Source organism: Neofelis nebulosa, chromosome 14 (genome assembly GCF_028018385.1).
Source record: "Neofelis nebulosa isolate mNeoNeb1 chromosome 14, mNeoNeb1.pri, whole genome shotgun sequence".
Taxonomy (NCBI): Eukaryota; Metazoa; Chordata; class Mammalia; order Carnivora; family Felidae; genus Neofelis; species Neofelis nebulosa.
In genome coordinates this window covers 72,058,286-72,080,726 of record NC_080795.1, presented here as the reverse complement: position 1 = coordinate 72,080,726, position 22,441 = coordinate 72,058,286, and the positions used below count along the sequence as shown (strand labels likewise).

At 45.1% G+C, this 22,441-nt stretch overlaps 1 protein-coding gene across 14 annotated transcripts in view; it reads left to right on the top strand.

Moving 5' to 3' along the window:
- CYRIB (CYFIP related Rac1 interactor B) overlaps positions 1–22,441 on the top strand; it is a 148,948-nt gene that overhangs the window by 51,345 nt on the left and 75,162 nt on the right. For 3 of the 14 annotated variants that reach the window (XM_058699075.1, XM_058699080.1, XM_058699077.1), the window contains exon 1: positions 17,854–17,990. The exons of the other annotated variants lie outside the window; for them this stretch is intronic. The gene's annotated coding sequence lies outside the window, so the exon portion shown is untranslated. Of the gene's footprint in view, positions 1–17,853; positions 17,991–22,441 lie in introns of those variants that run through there. 14 annotated transcript variants of the gene reach the window in all.

Here is a 22,441-nt window from a genome sequence, read left to right as displayed (position 1 = left end):
CCAGCTTCAAAATCAGCAGTCTGAGCGCTAATAGGGCTTTACTACTGTTCTCTTCTGAGAATCCTGATTTCGTCACTTTGTGCATCCACTCACTCCTTCACCCGTGTGCTCAGGTGATCTTTCACTGAGTGCATTCTGGGTGCTGGGCTGTACCGGTGAACGAGGCAAGGCCCCTACCCTCCTGCAGCTGACCGTGTAGCTGAGCTCCACCTCACCAGTAAATGGTTAGGTCAGCAGCAGCTAGGGATGCGCGGGGACTGCCGATTGCTCTGGTCCCAGTCCCCAGCTTCTGTCAGGAAGCTACCAGCAAAGCAAAGAGGAAGCGTCGCGGCTGGAAGGCCTTGTTGATATATGCCCTCTGCCCAAGGTCCCTTTCCTGAAGGGAATGGCAGTATGTTGAGGGGTGGGAGGCTCGGGGTACACATTACCTGTCCTCGCCCTCCCAGGCCTGGCTCTGCTGGGTGATCTGCAGTTTGGCCCACATTGTGTCCACGTGATGATCCCGTTTCCTCAACCTCAGACTAGAACTCACGATATGAAACAGTGTTAGCCAAAAGAAAGAGGCACATACCTATTTCTGGAATGCAACCTTGGGTGTGTTTGCATGGCTCTCCTTGCCCAGGAAGGTAGGTATTAATATGCTCATTTGGCAGGGGAGGACGCTGACGTCCAGCTGGATCTGTGATTTGAGCTCAGGCCTTACTGATGGCTCTCAGCCCCCTCATCACGTTCCTCTGATCCAGATACATCTGGAGTGTAGGGTTTTAAAAGGTTCTGAAATTCCGGGTGATATTGTTAGTTCATCCCATTCACCTATTTAAAGAAGTATTTATTGAGGGCCTGTGTCCAGAAACTCTCTTAAGCCTGGGATGCTGGCTGACCAAGACCAGTGAGGGCTCCTGCTCCCAGGAAACTTGAAATCTGAGTTAAATCTTCGGAAGAGTGATGATGTTTCTGCATAATCTCTTGCTCGGTGATTCATTCAGCCATGCATGAGGATGTGTCAGTTAGGGTGCTTTGAGTTGTAAGGGACAGAAAGCCTAGTTCAAACTGGATAATTGATGGGAACAGTTGAGTGGTTCACATAACCAAAAGGTGAAGAAGTGGGATAGGTTTCGGGTACGCTTTGATCAGGGCTCTGGCTTCATTTCTTTGTGATCCTCTGGGCTCTGCCCTTGTGTCTGTTGGCTTTGTTCTCAGGTTGACTCCCTTCATAGTAGTGAGAGGGTTGCCAGCAGGGCTTCTGTATTGTTCCAACACCAGCAGACCTCAGGAAAATTAGGTGTGCTCCAGGAAGTGCAGAGCAGAGCTGTCTAACGTGGTGGTCTGGCTGCTGGTACTTCTCAGCCCACGTGTTTGTTTGATCACATCCACGGGGGGAGAGCTGCCATCTCTCCCCAGGGCCATAGCACAAAATTTCTGAGCTCCCTTCTGGTTGGGTCATCGTCTGAGGATGATCCATCTCAAACCATCATGGCGGCGGAGGAAGTAGGATAACATTGATTGCCTTAGATCAGTCAGGCCCCATCCCTGGAACTGGGAATGAGGACCGAATGACAGAAGGATGCTGCTTGGTGGGAAGAAATGATGTTGAAGAGGCAACTACAGTCTCTTAAGGGGGGCAGTGTGTAGGATGTGGGCGCGTAGGAGGAACAGCAAGGTCCCTTCTCTTAAAAAAAAAAAAAAAAAAAGAAAGAAAAGGCCTTTCTCTTAAAAAGCTCCACATTGTAGTGAGCACTCTGAGACTTTGGCAGCGATCAGAGGAAAGGCATTTACTACATTTTTTGAACGCTAGGCACTTTATACGTTTTCCTCAGTTAGTTCTTATACTGTCCATGTCGAGTAGGTATTTCCATTTCACAGATGAGCAAACAAGTTCAGAGAGGTTAAGTTGCTTGCCAACAGCCACACGTCTAAGAGAGTGAGGTGTTTTGAGGCTGTGCATCCCACATTCCCTACTTCTCCTTCTTGTGACGGTTGCAGAGCAAATAGATCGTTAACAGGGACCTTACAAAGGTTTGTCTAATGACTCCTCTACAATAAGCAGGGCCTTGGGAGTAGTTACCACTTTTCATTTCAGACTTTTATTAGCGGAATTCTGCCTGCTTTTTTTTTTTTTTTTTTTCTTTTCCTTAACTAACTCTAGATGGGAGGAAAACTCTCCCAGGTCCAGATAAGCAACCTATAATTGAATGAGCTTCTGAGAAGAGCAGAACCATTGTCAACTCCAATGCATCAGAAGAGATGGTTGCATTCAGATAATTTTACAAAAATGATTTCTCTCCCCTTCTGACTTGGCTGCCTAAGACTTCCACTTGGTTTTAAAGTAGTAGGGTAACTATTATGTAATCGTATACAATGCTTCTTTCCCCTGGGCTCTAGAGAACTCATGTATTCAAAATACAGAATATATTTGTTTTGATGAAGAGTTTATGTAAAGCCAGTGTGATTCTTAAACTGTCCCCAAAACAAGGGCATATGAACTGGGTTTTTTGGTTTTCTCCAGACTCTGCAGAGATAGAACATCCAGCAGAGCAGGAGATGGTTTACCATAACTCATGTGTGTGCTGCTGGCAAAATGTCTGTGTTCCTTTTTTTTTTTTTTCAATTTACTTTTGAGAGAGAGAGAGAGAGAGAGCACGCTCACGAGCAAGTAGGGGCGGGGCAGAGAGAAAAAGGGGGACAGATAATCTGAGGCGGGCTCTGTGCTGACAGCAGGGAGCTCAATGTGGGGCTCGAATTCACGAAACGTGGGATCATGACCTGAGCCAAAGTCATCCGGCTGCTCAACTGACTGAGCCACCCAGGTGCCCCCAAATGACCTGTTCTTACTGCTCCCTAACCTACCATGCGTGTCGTGCACTTTGCTGCCCACTGAAAGAACACTGGTCTGTTCACAGATCTCCTGACCTCACTTCCATCCCACTGGATATAGTTTCATCCTGAGGGAAATTAACAAAAATGGGGAAATCAAAATGGTGGTCAGTGCCAAGTTGACATATAAGACTTTCAGCTTAGCAGCTGTGCTTTTTGAGTTCTTGTGTCTGCTTTCCATTTTTTTTTTCAGGCTACTATGGATAATAATGGATTTATATTAGGTTGCCTACCATGTTTCAGGGCCTGGGGATAGATGAATGAAGCATAGTCTCCATTACATAGTCTTCAGTGGTCCTCCTCTGAACAGTCTGTCCATGCCAGTATATTTTTTTGCTTCTGATTTATGCTGGGCCTGGCAAACTTGTTAAACTGGACCTTAGAAAAAGTGTGAAGTAAAAAGAGGAAACAGGAAAGACATGAGGGTAGATGCATAGGCTTAGCTGTCAGGTGGGATTGCTGGGCTCACCTTGTTGACTGTAGAGGGTGACTACCGTGGTTGTCACTAGGACTGGTATTTAGGGGCTCTTTGTTACACAGCATAACCTAACTCATCCTGACTGATGTGACCACCACATAGGATTCGTGGAACCTGGCCAGCTTGTATATGCACCTGTGTGAATGCACGCACATGCAAATATATGTAAGAATAGATATGAACATGGGTGCCTGTGGGACAGTGGTTCTCAAACTTGTCTGTACATTAGAATCACCTGGGGATCTTTTAAAATTCCAAAGCCCAGGGGTGGCTGAGTGGCTCAGTCGGTTAAGTGTCCAACTTTGGCTCAGGTCATGATCTCATGGTTTGTGAGTTTGAGCCCCACAACAGGCTCTGCACTGACAGCATGGAGTCTGCTTGGGATTCTGTCTGTCTCCCTCTCTCTCTGCCCCTCTCCCAGTTGCATGCTCTCTCTTTCTCTCATTGACATAAGATAAGATAAGATAAGATAAGATAAGATAAGATAAGATAAGATAAAATTCCAAAGCCTTCAGGACATAGTCTAAATGAATTAATTTACCAACTCTGGGGGTGGGACACAGCATTAATAGATTTTAAACTCTCTGGGTGATTCCAGTGTGCAGACAGTTTCAAGAACCATATGAGAATTTTAATAATAACATCATGATTATTATTTGGAGAGGAATAGGGATAATGGCAATGATATTGATACTAGCTATCATTATCGTTAACTGACCGCTGCTTGTCTGCTGGGCAGTAGCCTGGGTATATAACAAACACTGTCACATCTAATCCACACTGCAGCCCTGCAAGACAGCTCTGTAGGTGGTTGGAGAAGGAAGAGAGGAGATCGTATCTGTTAAACTGATGTCAGCCACAGAGCTGCTCAGTCCAGATTGTCAGGTATAGTCCAGAAAGATGGAATTGCTGGTCTCATCCTGTCGATCCCAGAATGACCACTGTGGTCATCATTGGGGCCGAGACCCCGGGGCTGTTTGTTACCACAGCGTAACCTGGCCCGTCCTGCTGGATGCAACCACGCTTTTAATAACCACAGTGGATTCAGGAGTCGATACGCGAGAGCACGTTTTGCAAAGTTATAAATTGAGAGTGAGTTTATTTTGGCTTGTGGCTTGGAAAGAGAAATGAGCGTAGTAAACCAAGCTATTAATCTTGGGTTGGTTGATTCATCCATCAAAATCACTCTCTGTGTTTCAAGGAAATCAGGTTAAGTAGATTAATAAAACATTACCTTGTGTGTTTGTAGTGCTTTCCTCAATGGGATACACGGTACTCTACAAACCTCATACCATTTGCTAGTCTTGACACTTCCTTGAAGGATTGTCAGGCATCAGTAGGGCCGTGTGTTACTGTAAGGTAATAACAGGAACTTAGTGATGGTGAGATGCTTATCCAGCATCCAGAGAAGCCTGACTGCAGTCTTGGTGGGTAGATAGGAGTTTGTCCGGGAGGTATGGTAGTGTCTGGAATGGTGTTCATAGCACAGAGAACAGCACAGACAAAGGCACAACAGCAGGAAATAGTAATTATAGGAACTCTATAACTAGCTTAGTATTACTACCAAGAAAGAAGCCATTCTCCACTCCTATGGGTGATTGAGAAGTCCCAGACAGCCTGCATTTCCACTTGTTTCTTTATCATTTGGTACATGTCTATTAACTTTTGTTTTTGACTTTGGAAGAGATTTGTGTGTAATGAGGGGCCAAGAAAGCATAATGCTTTAATTGACCTCCTTTCCCCCGAAAGATCACACCAGACACCGCACCAAATATACACTGCTGATTAAGAAGAGATTTTTTTACAGGGCTCTGTTGACGCCTCAGTGATCCAACCCTTGGACGTGAACTCAGCAGTTCTCTGACTCTCCCTGAGTCCAGGCCTTGGGATTGTGTACCTGTGAGATGCCTCTGAGCCTCTCTTGGGCTGTTGGTTTTTCTTAAGTGTAAATGTTGGATTGAGGGTGAATTTCAAGGTTCCCTACATGTTTAAAATTAGGTGATTCATCAGGTACTCATTAATGCAAGTGGCCTATTAAATAAAAATGCTAAGTACCTGCTGAAATGGATACGGCAGACATTTTCTCTGGGGCTGTGGGTTTAGATAAGACCAAGGCCTGGACAAGAACAACCATTCTCCTCTCTACCTTTGTGCATCAAAGCTGAAAGAGAGATGCTTTCTCATTAAACGTGTATTCTACAATGAAATCAGCACCAGGGTTTTATTTTTTCTATTTTGTAAATGTTTAGTTTTTAGAGAGACAGACAGAGTGTGAGCAGGGGAGGGACAGAGAGAGGGGGAGACACAGAATCCAAAGCAGGCTGCCTCCAGACTCTGAGCTGTCTGCACAGAGCCTGATGCGGGGCTCAAACCCATGAACCGCGGGATCATGACCTGAGCTGAAGTTGGACACTTAACCACCCAGGCGCCCCAGCACCATGATTTTAGAGAAGAAGCTAGCCGAGCCAGTTAAGCTGCTTCATAACTTGGACCATACTGGTTCTCTTTCACAAAGGTGTTGTGTTTGTTTGTTTTTTTTGAATCTTCTGCAATGTCTTTTCTTCTGTAGCCTCAAAACTCAAACGTTTTTTCACACTGTTAGCTCACGTTTGACATCCCCATTGTTCTTTCTAAAGGTCTATATTGCAACCGGTTGGTTCCACAGCTAGTGACCTAATCATTGTGGCTACGTTGGGGAGAGTTTACATCTCACCTCCTTGGGTTGCTTATCTGATTTACTGATTTTAGGGTTGTGTCCATGTTGGGATTTTGGAGTTGGGGTAAGTCCCTGGGACTAGGTTAACGCTGGACCAATGCCATCTCTGTGACGAGCTGCACCTGTTTGCACGAGCTCTGTGCTAGCACTGGGGTTACAGTGGTGACAACACAGCCTGATCTCTGCCCTTGTGGGGCTCCCAGTGTTTAAGGAAGTACACAAATCACCATGCGATTGCAATTATGTATGTGCTATAAAGGAGAAGCACAGGGTCCTGATCATTCATAGTGGGGCATCTGACCCAGTTTGCTCAAAGTTCAAATGTATGGACATGATGAGGAGCTCAGGAAAGCAGTTGGGGAGGCTGGAGGCATTAAGAGTAATCTGTGATGGGGGCGCCTCGGTGGGTCAGTCGGTTAAACATCCGACGTCAGCTCAGGTCATGATCTCACGATTCATGAGTTCAAGCCCCATATCTGGCTCTTTGCTGTACAGTGCAGAGCCTGCTTCAGATTCTCAGACTCCATCCCTCTTCCTCTGTAATGTGTGATCAAATGCAAGGGTGAAAGGTTCAAGATTGAGGCCGCAAACAGCACTAAGGTCCCTGTGAGTTGGTACAATTCAGGACACCAGGCCTTCCGAGAACAACTTCTTGACTCTTCTCCTCTAACTCCCCAAAGCCAAAGGAAGTATTCTTTCCCTTAAATTCTCCAGGCCATATGTCTATATCATTTCTTTGGCAGTTGTATGTTGCTTGCTCCCCTGATCATGCTCTGTTCTGTTTCTCAAAACAAACAAAACGTTAACAGGTAACAGCCCCAAGTGCGCCTTTGTGCTCAAATTCACCAAAGCTTCCGTCGATTGAGGGAATTGATGGGGAAATTCTATCAACTTGGGGAAAGTTTAAGAGATACTAGCTTGTAGGAGCACTTGGGTGGCTCAGTCAACTGGGCATCGGACTTTGGCTCAGGTCATGATCTCATGGTTGGTGCGTTCGAGCCCCATGTCGGGCTCTGTGCTGACAGCTCGCAGCCTGGAGCCTGCTTTGGATTCTGTGATTCCCTCTCTCTCTGTCCCCCTGCTTGCATGCTCTTTCTCTCTCTCAAAAATAAATAAACATTAAAAAAAAAAAAAAAAAATAAGAGATGCTAGCTTGTAATTAAAAGTCTAAGATAAATGGGCTTTTCTTTTCTGCATCTTCTTACCTAGTTTTCTTTCTGCCCCTGTGATTCTGTTTCCATATTCCTGCCCTTCCTTACTGCTCTCTGTCAGAGGTCACTTGTCCTTGGTCACTTGTCCTTGGTCACTTCATCTATTTCTCTACATCTTTCTTCTGTCTACATGCTTTGTTGAATGCTGTCTTTTAAAACAAAATTGTTCAAAACATTGAGGGAAACTTAAAAAAATTTCATCCCTACTCCCTCATCCTGTTTTAACCTCTCTGATCCTATCTGCCAGTTTCCCATGGGGGTGCGTATTGTATATTAGTGGCATTCTGTTATATATACAGTTTTGTACTTTGCTCTTTTAGGATGTCCACAAATTTTCTTTATTAAAAAATTTTTTTTAATGTTTATTCATGTTTGAGAGAGAGAGAGAGAGAAAGAGAAAATGAGTGGGGGAGGAGCAAAGTGAGAGGGAGACACAGAATCTGAAGCAGGCTCCAGGCTCTGAGCTGTCAGCACAGAGCCCAACGCGGGGCTCGAACCCACGGACCGTGAGAGCATGACCTGAACCATAGTCGGACGCCCAATTGACTGAGCCACCCAGGTGCCCCAGAATGTTCACAAATTTTCAATCAGCAAATGTTAATTGAGCTTCTACTCTGTGCCAGGCATTGCTGTAATGGCTGGGGGTACATACATCAGTGAACAAACCAGACATAATTCCCTGCTTTCCTGGAAGTTTCCACCTGTTTTGTGGAGAGAGACAATAAACATACTACAAATTCTCTTAGGAGGTGACTGCTGTTACAGAAAAAAACAGGAGGGTTGAAGAAGGTTGGCAGTATTTATAAAATATTTTCTCATGTTGCTACTATCTTTGTGTGTACTTGGGGGTTGTATATTATCCTTGATATTGATGGATTATATTTTATTTACAGCATTTAGAGCCTTAGGACTGTACACTTTAAATCTGGAGAGAACTTATGAATCATTGAGAGTAAACCATTCATTTTTGAGGTGAGGAAAACAGGTCCAGAGAAGAGACAAGACTGGCTCAAAATTATACAGCCCCTGAGTGGCAAAGCAGGGGCTGTTAAATCTTAATTGAATTGATTTTCTTTAATTCTAAAGACAGTTCTTTCAGAACCCTGGTATGCTGTTTCCCTGTTGTGGGAAATTGAATTTGTTTCTGGTTTTTATTATAAATAATGCTACAATGGGCAGCTTTATACCAAAACCATCTGAATGAAAGCAAGTTAATAATAACAGCAATAATAATAATAGAAAAGGCTAATATTTATCGAGCACTTAACATTTGTAAAGCACTGTGCTAAGTGCTTTACGTGAAATAACTTAATTCTGACAGTGAGTACCGTGACTTTCCTATTTTTTACAGATGACTAAATGAAGGGATTCAGACTCAGGTCTGTCTGTCTAGAGTCTGTGTTCTTAGTCACCATGATGTACTGCCTTATGGGTTTGAATACTAAAGCTGCAAATTTCAAAAAGCAAGATAGTCAGCCATGCAGTTTCATTTAAACACTTAAGAGTTGTCCAAGAATGTTGACATATTAGGTTTAACTGTATGTCATCAATGTTTTTAGGGTGAAAAGTGGTTGAATGTTAGCAATTTCATACATTCCATCTGTTGCTTTAGTTAATCCTCATCATAATGTTGAATTAGGGGCACCTGGGTGGCTCAGTCAGTGGAGCATGGGACTCTTGATCTCAGCGTCAGGAGTTCGAGCCCCGTGTTGGGTATAGAGATTACTTAAATTAAAAAATAAATTAATTAATTAAAAAAATCCCAATAATGGTGAATTAGGTGGTATTGTAAATGAGTAGCCTAATATTTTATTTATTTATTTTTTATTTATTTATTTTTTTAAATTTTTTTTTTTTTCAACGTTTTTTATTTATTTTTGGGACAGAGAGAGACATAGCATGAACGGGGGAGGGGCAGAGAGAGAGGGAGACACAGAATTGGAAACAGGCTCCAGGCTCCGAGCCATCAGCCCAGAGCCTGACGCGGGGCTCGAACTCACGGACCGCGAGATGGTGACCTGGCTGAAGTCGGCCGCTTAACCGACTGCGCCACGCAGGCGCCCCAAGTAGCCTAATATTTTAGATGGAGCTTGGACACTGAATGAGTTAATTAATGTTGTAGAGAGAAAAACGAACGGGAGGCAAGAAAGGCAGTATGACTTGGGCCACGTAACCAGCTGCTCATACCTGCGTCAAATCCTGACTCCCTGTCTTAGTAGCTTTGTGACCTCCAGTGAAATACATTCCTGGTGCCTAATTCTCTCAACTGAAAACTGTCATTATAAAGATGGGTGGAAATCATTTTGTTCAAAACCGGCAGAAACTAAGCAGTCGAGCCGAGGTATCCAGTGGTGGTAGTTCCATCCTGCCATTAAATTTCAAGAAAAACCCGTCTCTTTTCTCCAACCATGGTGTTTCTGTAAAACACACAAAGAAGCTTTTTATTTTTTATTATTATTATTTTTTTAAAGTTTATTCTCATTTATTTTGAAAGAGAGACAGAGCGCAAGCAGGGGAGGTGCAGAGAGAGGGAGAGAGAGAGAATCCCAAGCAGGCTCTGCACTGTCAGCGCATAGCCCGACATGGGGCTCGAACCCACAAACTGCGAGATCGTGACCTGAGCCAAAACCAAGAGTTGGGTGCTTAACCGACTGAGCCACCCAGGCACCCCATGAAGAAGCTTTTTAAAATGGCATGGATTAACTTCATGACCCCTGACACAATTAGGGGATTCTCGTTCTTTACAGGGAAAGTTTTTCCTCTAACTTGGATGGAGAGCTGTATTAAGATGGGTGGGGCAGCAGAGATGGACCTCTGTTTGGGTTTCTGGGTCACAATGACTTGAGGTCCAGGAACAGATGCCCCCACCAGCTGTTTCTCTCCCTCCTGTCTTCCGGTGCCATTTCTGATTTGATGACATCTTGCCCCCTTGTTCAGGTGACCCCCTCCTGTGCCTGCACAGCTTGGTAAGGTGGCCCAGCCATGGTGGGGGTGGCAGGGGGGCAAGGCAGCCAGTGCCCTTGAGCTCTAACTAGTCCTGCTGGAATGGGGTCTGTTGTGTCTGTGTGGCAAGGTCCTTACTTCCGGAGGGCAGTGACCTGACCACCGTCAGAGCCAAAAATGCCAAGTGGCAGGGGGCCTGGGTGGCTCAGTTAAGCGCCCAGCTTTGGCTCAGGTCATGATCTCACGGTTGGTGAGCCGGAGCCCCGCATCGGCTTCTGTGCCGACAGCTCAGAGCCTGGAGCCTGCTTGGGATTCTGTGTCTCCCTCTCTCTCTGCCCCTCCCCCCACTCATGCTCTGTCTCTCTCTCTCTTTTTCTCTCAAAAATAAACAAACATTAACACTTTTTTTTTGGAAAATGCCGAGTGGCTTCTCAACCACGCCATGGGCTGCACTTGCTGCTTGTGGAAAAGGACAGTGCATCCCGAGCGTGCCCTCTTGGGTTTTTCTGCAGCCAGTTCTTTGTCTCTAAGTGGTGCAGTGGGCTTTGGGCCACAGACTGCTTAGGACCTCGGTAAACCCTGGGAACCAGCCCATCCCTCCAGGGAGCAACTTTGCCCCTGGGCAGGGCTTGGGAGGGGGAAGTGAAGGCTTGCCGAAAGTCTCTTCCTCTTTTTACATTAAAATCTTGGCAAGAAAAGGTGCTCTTTCTTTCTGTCGCCTGTATCAGCAGCAGATTCCCAAACTGAACTCCGAGACATCGCCCTGGCTTCGTCACACGTCACCTTTGCCGGCTGCAAACAATCTTGCTTCTCCAGCTGATGGGGACTCTAATAACTCCAGGTGGTGAATGGGCGGTAGGGAGTGTGGTTCTGTACAAATACAAGCTCTAACTAAAGCAATACAAACACAGAGGAAAAAACGGGAAGCTCGTCAAGAGGGAAGTGCTGTATTAAAACATTTTACCTTTACTGACATTGAAGAAACCTCCCCTTTAGTTTAACACTGGGAGATGTGTTAAATACTCTGTGGTGCAGTGACACGGCTGAGTGTTCCAGAACCTTTAACAGCAAGGCAGCAGAAGTATCTTTATTAAGGAAAGGTGATTAAGATATACTGTGAAATGAAACACAGCAGATTACAGTCTAGGAGCCATTTCTATAAAAATATATGCATTATCTTTATATAGATACAGGAAAAAACATTTGGAAAGGGATCCACTTGGTGGGAGGTTGGATCATGAGTGTTTATATTTTCTTCCTTTTGCTCATCTGGGTTTTCAATTTTTTGTCTGCAGTCAACATTGTTCTTCATAGAGTTTAGGGTGAAAGAAGGATGTCCGGGGCTGGGAACCGCCCTTTTTTACCCAATCATTCCACACATTTATTGAGGGTCTCCTAGGAGCTGGGTGGGCACAGTGATAGGTGTTGGAGCGGAATAGCTCCGACCTCTGCCTTCACAGAGCTGATGTTTTAGTGGGAGGCTTTTCTTTTTCTTTTTTTTTTTTTGTTTGAACTTTATTTATTTAGAGAGAGACAGAGAGCAAGTGGGGGAAGGGTAGAGAGAGGGTGAGATAGAATCCCAAGCAGGATCCACGCCATCAGCTCAGGGCCCGATGTGGGGCTCGAACCCATAAATCGTGAGATGGGTGATCTGAGCCGACATCAAGAGTCGGATGCTTAACCGACTGAGCCACCCAGGCGCCCTATGGGAGGCTTTTTTTTTTTTTTTTAAATTTTTTTTTTCAACGTTTTTTATTTATTTTTGGGACAGAGAGAGACAGAGCATGAACGGGGGAGGGGCAGAGAGAGAGGGAGACACAGAATCGGAAACAGGCTCCAGGCTCCGAGCCATCGGCCCAGAGCCTGACGTGGGGCTCGAACTCACGGACCGCGAGATCGTGACCTGGCTGAAGTCGGACCCTTAACCGACTGCGCCACCCAGGCGCCCCATGGGAGGCTTTTTAAAAACACTTTTAAGCTAAAAAAATAAAAATAATTACAGGTTATACAGATTACCGTGAAGGAAAAAAAAAAATGCCGGTGGCATATAGGAATGACTGAAGGGAGGTGAGGGAGGTGTGACCGGGAGGACCCCTTTGAGGAGGTGACCCTTGAACCTGAAGGCCAAGAAACAGGCACTTGAAGAGGCTAGAAGGCACATCTGAGGCGCAGGGAAGGACCAGCGATGAAAGGCTGCGAGAGCCTACCGCCTTCCTGTAGGTCACCCCGTGGAACTGCCCACCTGTGAGAAATGTTACATTTGGGAATGTGATGGAGGTTCATAGAGCCTTGGAACTCTGAGGAAATACGGCCTTAAGGACAACTTTATGGCTCCTGAGAGATTGGCTAATGTTTTGCTAAACAACAGGAATGTGTTAGGTTTGAGCTGTTGGCTTTGTACTTTGTTTCTTTTGAGTAGCAGCTCTGATGCCATCTTTCATGGCGGAGAGGCTTCGAGTGCTGTCTGGGGATGCCCAGGCCTCATTCCTGTGTCCTCTTCTGCATTCAGGAAACTCGCCCACTGCATGCTCAGCCATCAGGCCGGACACTGGAGTCCTAGTCCTTAGCCTTCGAACCTCTGGCCGTCCTGGAAATGTCTGGGAGGGTGCCTCTTTCCTCAAGGATTCAGTGTTCATTGTTTCCACCAAGAGGAGGAGGGAAGCCGTTGATAGAAGTCCCTGAATGTTAGGTTGAGGACTAATATGTCATATTTGAATTAACTATGGTAGCACCATCAAGAGTCCTAAGGGCAATCCAAGCAACGCAAATCAAGAACCATAGCGATATTCAGATCCTTTAACCCAGAACTGCAGTCCAAGGAACTTAGGTGGAAGTCATTTTTTTTAATGGGAAGAAACCAAGGATACAGCAATGTCTATAACAGCAGTAATAGGCATTAATGACATTGTGCTTTGGGGCTTTGAACATATATTCCTATACTGACAGTACTTATGAGAGCTTTGCAACATTCCTGTGATGGGTGTTCTTATGCCCATTTCACAGATGGGAAATGAAAGGTTAGAGAGGTCATGTGAGTGGTCCTGGTTCACCCTGGCAGATTCAGGCTCTGAACTCTAATACATGCATTGTTGCCTGGTGGGTTTGTTCAGAAACTCTGAAAATGATGGAAGTCAAGAAAGCATATGGAGGGAACCAAGACTGAAAATTATTATCGAATTTAATGTATGCTTAGTTGTGTCCCAAGCATTTTGTAAATTTTATCCAGGTTAATCATCACCACAAACTTGAGGGGAGACTGAAGCTCTGAGAGGTTGGAGAACTTGTATAAGCTGTAGAACAGGATTCAGACCCTGGCTCGGCCAGGTGGCTTCAGTTCTGTTGTATTGTCCTCTGCTTCACAAGAAAGCATTGTTGGGTGAGTGAATACATGGTAGGCTGATGCCACAGCTCTGCATCTTCTCCAATGCAGTACATTCTCTCAGTACTCTCCCGTGAGAGTTGCAGCTTGGCTGACTCTTGAGGGCACACTTTGCCGACACCCTTCACCTAAAGGCTCTCTTTCCTCACTCAACTCATCTCTTGCAAAATGCTCAGAACCGAATGAGTCCAGGGTAAACCAGGCATGCAGGGTGTGAACCTTTAGCAACCGAAGGAAATTGAGCTATTTCAACGTGATGCAATATTCTGCTGCCATTAAAATGATAAATGTGACTGTAGAAATATGAAATCGCATTGGGAAATAGTTGCACGTATTTGAAGATAGTAATGGAAGCAGTGTGCATTGACGTGAATAAAGGTTGGGAGAGGACAGGAATGAAAACTGTGTAAAGGTATCGGGATTGGATGGTGTCACCTTCTGATGGGTCTGCTAAGCTAGGAACCTCAGGGTCAGGTTCCACAGCTCCTGCTGCTACTTTGCCCAGATTCAGCTAGTCACAAACTCCTGGAGATTCGACAGGAGTATCCTAATTCTGGTGCCCCTTCTCCCTCTCCATTGCTAGCTTCCTAAACCAGGCGCTAATTATCTGTCAGCTGGACTGTACAAAAGCTTCAGCGGTCTGCGGACCTCAATTCTCCTTCCCACCATCGTCCGCTTTGGACACTGTCGTCAGAGTGACCTTGATATAAAACGCATCTGATCATGTCTCCCCTTGCTGAGAAGTTTCTTGTTTACTTGTTATTGCCTTCAGGAGGCAAGTTCAGACTTCTTAGCATGTTGTTTGAGGAGGTCCTGCACAGTCACACTCGCCCAACCTTACCTCCAGCATGTCATAAACTCCCCTTCCTCTCTGCCCATGTGCCTTTTTCGCTCGTCCCCTCCCCCAGTCTCTTCAAGACCAAGTGCATCCTGTCTGAAGCCTTCACAACTGTCCCAGGGATTGTTGGTTCTTCCACTCTCCTAGATGACAACGAATGATGCTGTGTTGTAATTCTGAGGTTACAGCTCTCTCTCTCATGAAATTGTGAGCCCTGCCAGGGCAGGTACCACACATCTGTTGACCTCCAATCTAGACCCTCAGCATGGTGCCTAGGATGCAGTAGGGTGGCAAAATTGTGTATTGATGGAATGAATCAATGATTAAGTGAAACAATTTGTTTATAGTGTTTAAAATTTTTTTTAATGTTTATTTATTTATTTTTGAAAGAGAGAGAGTGTGAGTGGGGGAGGCTCTGCTGCACAGAGCCTGATGCGGGGCTCGAACTCTCAAACTGTGAGATCATGACCTGAGCTGAAGTCGGACGATTAACCGACTGAGCCACCCAGGTGCCCCTTAATGTTTTAAAGTTGATTTAGTAATAAAGTTTTCAAAGGAAACAACATTTAAAGAAGAGATCAGGAACTTCTGAAATTTACAAAAGCAGAGTCAAGTTTATAGAAATGCAGAAACCCACGGTGGAGTTGACAGATTGGGTTTGAATCCTGGATCTCCTACTGAGTCTTGGTTTCCTCATTTATAAGGTGGATGTCAAAATAGTACCATATAGGGTGGTTGTAAAAAGCAAAGGAGGAAAAGCAAGCAAAGTGCTTAATACAGTGCCTGGCACATTGGAAGGACTAAAAGAAAAAAAAAATGCTAATAAGCCACAGTGATTAAATCATCGAGAGCCTGGGGTTCTTATGTAAACCTTTTTTTTTTTTTTTTTTTTTTTTTTGCATCCTTCTGCTTGTTTTTTTCAACATAAAACTTTGAAAGCTTTGACCTCAGCTGAAATGGGATTACATTCACGCAGGGTGACAAAGAAAGGATTGGGGAAGGATAAGTTCAGCACTTCTCTGAAGGTCTTGTCTTCTGTTCCTCTTTCAGGATATCCCACATGGGGATATCTCTGAAGGGGGTGCTCTACCCTCCTCACAGGATTCATCTCATTTTATGGTTATCGTTCAACAACGGACGTTTCTTTGCTGGACTGTAAGCTCCCCCAGGCTGGTCTCATGTCTGTGTTGCTCTCCAGGGATAAAATTAGGACCAATGGATGAAAATTGTCGGGTATCAGATTTCTGCTCAGTGTAAAAGGGGAGGTTCCTCGCGATGAGAAGAGGCTGACCGTTGCAATAAGGAGGTCCCCATAATGGGAGATATTTGAGCTAAACTGGATGGGGTTGATACTATGGAAGAGATTTCTGCTTTTGTTGGGATATTGAGGTAGAGATGTATGGTTACTCAGAGCTCATATTTAAGGGACTGGGCAGGTATATGAACTTTCTTCCTCTGGCACAAATTGAGGACAGTGGATTTCTGTGGACCAGAATTATTTAAGACTGTGTATCAGCGTGTAAGAAAAATGGACCAAAGTTCTTGGATTGTGAAGACGGTTCTGTTAGCATCAATGTTTGCAAAAATATTGGCTCCCTTAGTTTAACTGAGATTGATAGAGATTATAATATAATATAGAACTCCTAAATTTTCCTAAAGTATGAAAATTAGGGTAAAAGTCTGAGGCCTATGACCCTTGCCTTTAGTGTATGCCTTCAAAAAGCCATCTCTCGGGGTGCCTGGGTGGCTCAGTCGGTTAAGCGTCCAGCTTCGCTCAGGTCATGATCTTGCGGTTCACGAGTTTGAGCCCCACGACGGGCTCTGTGCTGACAGCTCAGAGCCTGTAACCTGCTTCAGATTCTGTGTCTCCCTCTCTCTCTGCCCCTCCCCTGCTCGTGCTCTTTCTCTGTCTCTGTCTCAAAAATAAACACTAAAAAAAAAATTTTTTTTTTAAAAGCCATCTAATCTCTCCATGACTCTTAACACATTTCTATATAGTATGGCTAACACCATGGAGTCTCCAGGTAATTCAAGAGGAAGATAAAAGACTAAATAAGGGAAGGGTTTCCCTTCTGTATTTGGGGCAAGGAGTGCTTTCTTGGCTACCACATCTGGTAAGGCCTGGATAGTTCCTGGGATTTTACCTATTTGACCAGAACAAGAGTTCATAGTCAGGTTTTCATAGGTAGGCTTCCTGGGTCCATAAATCTCCTGAAATTGTATGCAAATTTGTGTGCATATGTGCATTTTTCTGGGGGAGAAAAGCCCCTACTTTTGTGGGATTTTCAGTAGGGGCCTTGACCCCCAAATATTTCGAACCATTTACTTCCATGGTAATTATCTGATCAAACTGAAACTATTCCAGGTAAAGGTAACATTGTAATCATTTACACTTTAGTGTTAATGAAAAAAATCTGTGTCATAGCAGGATTAGGATGAACTAGCTGGATGGAATGTTCTGTTTTTATATGTAAAGAGGGAGCATTTATGTTCCAGGGTGAAGAGAGATTCTGGAAATAAGATGCTGTGCCCTGGGCCACATCCAAATTCTCTGCCCCCCGCCCTGGACATTTTTGCCCAGAGCGTAACTCTGTAACATCTCATTTATCTCTTAGAGCCATGCATGGCAAGGTACAAGTCTCAAGTGGCGCCTGATTTCTGTCCTCAGACTGATCATTTAACATCTCCCCAGGGCGTCTCCACGATACCATCGTAGGCGATAACGGTGCACCTCTAGGCTCTGGGGAGTCGGCCCGCGCTTCTGCTTTGCCGGGGAGCGGGAGTGAGGTTCAGTACCTGGAGCGGGGGAAAGGCTTGCTCGCCAGCCCAGCCATTTCAGGCGTGGGGGGTTGGTGGGATGTGGCAGCTTCGCTGAGTTCAGCACAAAGAGTCCTGATCGGCGAGTTCCGAGTTCCAGTTCCTGGTGTTTCCGAGTTAGCTGACCTGAAGCAGCTTACCCCCACTTCTGAACCTCAGTTTTCCCAGTGTAAGATGAGAAGATTGCAAGACTCTGACCCACCCAGATGCCTCTCTGCGCGACGAAGCTGCTCCTTTAAGGAGGGCGGGGGGCGCGGAGGCGGTGGCCGCGCCCCCTTCCTCTCCTTCCTCCGGCGCAGGACCACCTGTCTCCGGCCTCGCCACGCCCCCTTCAGGAGGGGCGGGGGGAAGAGGGGCGGGGAAGGAAGGCCGAGGATTTACCTTGCGGGGCGGGCGCGCGACGCATGCGCACGGCCGGACAGGTCCGCGGCGCCCTCACTTCCTGGCATTCCCCCCTCCCCCTCCTCGCCGTTACCCTGTACATCCGGGTCACTTGCCCTCCCCGTTCGGAGCCGCCGCTGCTGCTGCTGCTGTTGCTGCTGCCGCCGCCGTCGCCGCCGCCTGGCTCGTCGCGGCTCCGCCACAGGGGCAGGTGCGGAGGGGCTCCCGGTCCGGCCGCCGCCGCTGCCCCGCTCCGGGCCCGGGGCTCCCTCTAGCGCCGCTGAGGGGCCGCCGCCGCGGCTCAAGGAGGGCGGAGGAGCGGGGCTGAGAGAGCCAGGAGGCTCGAGCGGAGAGTGAGTGATTTATTTTTGCCGTTTTCCGTCTCCCCTCACGCCCCTCGCTTGCCTGCCCCTCGACCCCATTTTGGCGGAGAGGCGGGCGCGGTGGGGGCCGCGCCGGCGCGGGGCTTCCTCGGCCCCCGGCGCCGTGGGCCCGCCCCGGCGCCCACCCCCGGCGCTGCGGCTGCACCTCTGCGGGCGCCCCCCGCCCGCCGGCCCGCGGCGCCCCGGCCCCTTCCCCCGCGGCCCGGGCCCCGCCGGCGCTCATTCATTCGGACCTCCTTTCTTCCGCCCCTTCCTCCCACCCGCACCTCCACGCGCCTGCTCGGCGCGCCCTCCCACCCCCCTGGAGCCGGCTGCTGTGCGTGATTCTCGGCTCCCTGGCTCTTCCCCTCCCGCCTCGGCGCTCGCCCCCCACCCCCGGCTCCCAGCTCCCTGTCGTCCTCGAGGCCACCTTACCTCCCTCCCTTTCTCCCCGGACTCGCCCACAGATCCACACCCCCTTTTCCCTCGGATTCCGCCACGCCTCGCCGCGACAGCCAGCGGTCCTGGTCACCCGCGTGGAAGTTGGTGTCTTTATTGCCCCTTTCCACCCTTCCACCTGTGCGGCCAGACCGTACAACTTGTACACCGCGTTGACCTCTTAAATTCCCAGCATTTAAAGTCCAAATTCTCGGTCCTAGGGTGTGGTCTTAGTGTGTTTCCAAAACACACAATTTCTGCTATAATTACCCAAATCTGTGACTGTCAAACTGTAGTGGAAGTGGCAGTTGCTGTGTGTGTGTGTGTGTGTGTGTGTGTGTATAACTCCTGGCTATTCTTGGCCGTACCAAATATCTTTTTTTTTTCCCCATGGAGGGGTATCTATGATGCATTAATTTTCCCTGAATGTAAAATTTGGCAGAAGATTGTTACTCTTTCTACACCTCCACGTTCCTCCTCGATCGGTTTCTTGCCTGATTTGCAGCCTTACCTGTTAATACCGTTTGTTGGTGAGACTTTTTCTCGTCTAATTTGTCAGCAGTAGTTATCGAGTGTCCCCTGGTGTGCGGAATACTGATGAAATGTCTGAATTCTTGCAGTACCACAAAGTGCTGTTCTGGATAAGACAAAGATTTTTGGAATTTGTTTACACTTTTTAACCCCCTTCCTGCAAATTTATTGAGTTTGCCATCCCTTTCCAACTTAATCTTTATGTGGAAAATGTGTATCAGTCAATTTTGTGTTCTTACAGTCTTGCAATTTGGCTGACAGACATTCCAGAGGAGTGTTTTATATAGCTAAAGGAATTTCAATCACTTGGGTCTTTGGGGACTTCATGCAAATCACTTTAGACAAATGTACCTCAAGAAAAACACACTGATCCTTTTAATTCTTTAATTGTATTTAATAACAGAAACCGAGATTTCCTGTCTAGAACACCTTGATAATTGGGGCTTATTTGATAGCCCCTTTGTGAAGTGTTGTAGTTGGGTAACACTGCTTGATCAGCATTCATAAAATGAAATGAGAGGCCCCCCCCCCCTCCGGCCATTTTTTCATGGGACCGTCATAGTCCATAATAATGAAGTCAAAGGAAGGTTTTTAGGTCTGAGGTATACCTGTCTGCATATCAGTATGATACAGTTGCTATCAATGTTGACATCACCATTTTCTAACAGCCTTTCTGGGGAGCTAGGTATTAAAAAGGCACTTGGCTGTTTGTTCTCTTTTAGGTTTTGGATAACCACTCCAGCAGTAAGATTTCTTTTTTTTTTTTAATTTTTTTTTAATGTTTATTCAGTTTTGATAGAGACACAGCATGAGTGGGGGAGGGGCAGAGAGCAAGGGAGACACAGAATCCGAAGCAGGCTCCAGGCTCCGAGCTCCGAGCTGAGCTGTCAGCACAGAGCCCCGACACGGGGCTCGAACTCCAGGACTGCGAGATCATGACCTGACCTGAAGTTGGATGCCTAACCGACTGAGCCACCCAGGCGCCCCTAGCAGTAAGATTTCTTAACTCATAGTTAGGATTGCATTTCTTTGGCAGAGCAATTTTGTTAGATAACTTTTTTTTTTTTTTTCAATTCCTTAAAACTTTTAACAGTTATGTAGCTGCTCCAGAGGAAACTCTTGCTTCATAAGATGTTGGCTTTATAGTATGAATTCTAGATCGTTTGATAATTGAGGAGAGGCTAGATTTTTCTCTCCTAAGAAACTGGTTCAGCCAAGGGAGACATGATTAGTAAATTCATTCTAGTTGCCCTGGCAAAAATATAATTGCAGATTCTAAGATTAAGCAAATATAGTTTATATAGATTACAGGTGATATTTAACAAAATCAAACTTACGGTGTCCCATTTTTCTGAGCTTTCCCCAAATATGGGTTAAAAATATGTTACATAGTGTCACTCTTGGGATTATTTAACTCATATTTGGAATGGTCATTTACCATAGTAAGTAATTGGGGAGTACAGAGGGAAGCTTCTATCGTCTTACTCCTGGTTTCCTTAGTGAAAATACTGACTGGACTGTCACTTGAATGAGGTTACTTAAATTATTAAGTATTGACGCACTCAACTTATAGAGCCTATAATTTGCTCTTTCACTATTTAAGGAAAACAAAATTAAAATATTTGGAAATATTTAGTTATGTTGTTAGTGGCATTCCCACTATTTTTCATCTCATCCTTTTCTATCACTGTGTCAGAATTTAGACTGATGCTCAGTAGATATTCCAGTGTTTTGAATAATTGAAAGAATGGCAAGGTCAAAGAGTTTTTGATTATAACATCATTTTGTAATTATGTGGCAAAAAGTTTGGGGAAAATGTTGATTGGTCTCAGCTGCAGTTTTCTCAAGTATTTCGAGGATTGCTATATTTGATTACTTAAACTGCTTTGGGATCTTTGGGAAAAAAGTACAGTACACATATATTTTGTGTTATGCTTTTAGTCCATTGAGTGGATTGTTCATTTAGAATGGTTATTTGACTCATGTGTCTTGTCAGTATTCATGAGCAATGAATTCAGATAACATTTTGTGCACTTAAAATCAGCATAAAAACTCTTGGGTGTGTAAGCTTATATTATGATCAGTTTCCTAAAATTAAGTTAATTTTTCAAGAGCTATTTTTTCAGGTGGCAGAAATGGAAGGTATCTTAAGTACTGTGACAGTGGTTATGTAATGTTTCAGTGATAATGATAATGTTAGTAGTAACTAACACATAGCGTTTACTACTTGCCAGGTCGAGTTCTAAGACATTCAGTCTTTACAACAACCCTGTTAGGGTTATTCGTATTCCCATGTCACAGACTAGGAAGCTGAGGTTACACTAAAGTGACACAGCTACTTACTGATAGAAGTTGGTCTTGGCTCTTTAATTATTATGCTGTAATAGTGAACGCTTATTGTATGCCAAGTTTTTTATATACGTTAAGGTAGTTTTATGAAAACTGCATGGTATACGTTAATTCCTAGTTAATTCCTAATTAACACTAGGAATGTCAGGCTCAGAGAGCTTAGGTATCTTGTCCAAGTATGCTCCCAAGTAGGGTGAGGAAGGCTGGCATAAACCCAGGCCTCTATGATTTATAGTCTTTACTAAAATTTGGTTTCGAAGTACTAATTTGAGGTCCTGTATTTTATATTACATACTTAGAAGGCATACTTAAAACAGCCAATCTAAAGGCTTTTTCAGCTGACACACAGGATGGAAAATGTTCACTTCTTCTCTGCTGTCTTGTGAGCATGTACAGGATTATGATTTCCTGTTAACTAGCTGTAGGTTCACTCGTTTCCCACTCATGTAAATATATTGGAATGCAAATGAGTGACATTTGTAAAACTTTTCAACAAGGAAGTCATTCTTAGAACGTTGGTTCTTTAAATATACACATTTCTTGTGACACATCCCACGTCCTGATTGTGGTACCATGGGTGAGAATGGCTTTTTTCAAAGATGTTGCGTGATTTTGTTTAAGTGAAGACCTAATGCAAAGATACATTTTTGTAGCTATTTATTTTGAAGAGATGCTGTTCAGTGTACTATTGTATGCAACACTGAAGTTTTTAATCCTGTGCAGTTATTTTCTGCCATGCAAGTAATCTCTACTTGATATATTCTAGTTGGTACATTTTGTCTGGTATTGTGTTAAGTTTAGACTGACAAAGATACTCTTCACTGTGCTTAGAATAATACTTCTTCCAATCAAAAATTGGCATGTTCTTAGATAATTCACTTCACATTGAATGCTAATTTGGTCAATTTTAGGACACACTTGCTATGAAAAGAGTTATATATTCCTAGATATAATTATTTGGCAATTATTTATGTCATTTCTCTGTGTGTGAGAGGAATAGAGAATTTGAAGGCACTAATTTAGATGAAATCTGTGATTTAATAGGTCTTGAAGTGATTTTTTTTTTTTTTTTTTTTTTTTTTTTTTTTAAGGGAGAATGTGAGTGGGGAAGAGGAGGGGCAGGG